Here is a 903-nt window from a genome sequence, read left to right as displayed (position 1 = left end):
AAAAAAAAAAAAAAAAAAGAAAAATATAATTATTTTTTACAAAAATTATGTTACCATATTAACATTTATTCTTTTAAATGCATTAATGCATTTAACTTTTTCTCATTTTTAGTCCAAATATGGTGAATAATGATAGGTATAAACCCATGTAAACAAAATCTCTTTGGGATTCTCAATTTTTTTTTTTTGAGAAGGAGTCTCGCTGGAGTGCAGTGGTGCAATCTCGGCTGCCTACAACCTCTGCTTCCCAGGTTCAAGCCATTCTCCTGCTTCAGACTCCCAAGTAACTGGGATTACAGGTGTGCAGCAACACACCTGGCTAAGTTTTAGTAGAGACGGGGTTTCACCATGTTGGTTGGCCAGGCTGGTCTCAAACTCCAGACCTCAGGTGATTTACCTGCTTCAGCCTCCCAAACTGCTGGGATTACAGGTGTGAGCCACCTCGCCCAGCCTGGGTTCTCCATATTTAAGAGTACACAGAAGTTCTGAGACCAAAATGTTTAAGAACTGCTGAGCTACTTAATCTGCCCATTTCTGATAGAGGTATATGAAATCTACTGTGCATATGGGTTTGGCAATTTTTCCTTTTTTTGAAATCAGTTTTTTGCTTTCCATACCTTGATGCTGTGTTGTCAGGTGTATAAAGCTTTGTGATTTTTATAGCTTCCAGTTGAGTTGTAACTTCTATCTGTATGAAATATCCTTTTTTTATTCCTTTTAATGCCTTAGGCCTTAGGAATAATGGTTTCATGAACCAACACTTAACCAGAACCTGCTATGGGGCAGGTATAGACGTGAAAGAGACTTGGTCCTTGTCTGTGTGGAGTACACAGGCACATGAAGGCAGTGTACGCAGTGCAGCAGGAAGAGTCTGGGCTTCAGAGTCAGACTGACCTGTGCTGA

This window comes from Cebus imitator, unplaced genomic scaffold, assembly GCF_001604975.1.
Source record: "Cebus imitator isolate Cc_AM_T3 unplaced genomic scaffold, Cebus_imitator-1.0 Scaffold299, whole genome shotgun sequence".
NCBI lineage: Eukaryota > Metazoa > Chordata > Mammalia > Primates > Cebidae > Cebus > Cebus imitator.
The sequence above is the reverse complement of the archived record's forward strand: the minus strand, read 5'-3'. Positions refer to the sequence as shown.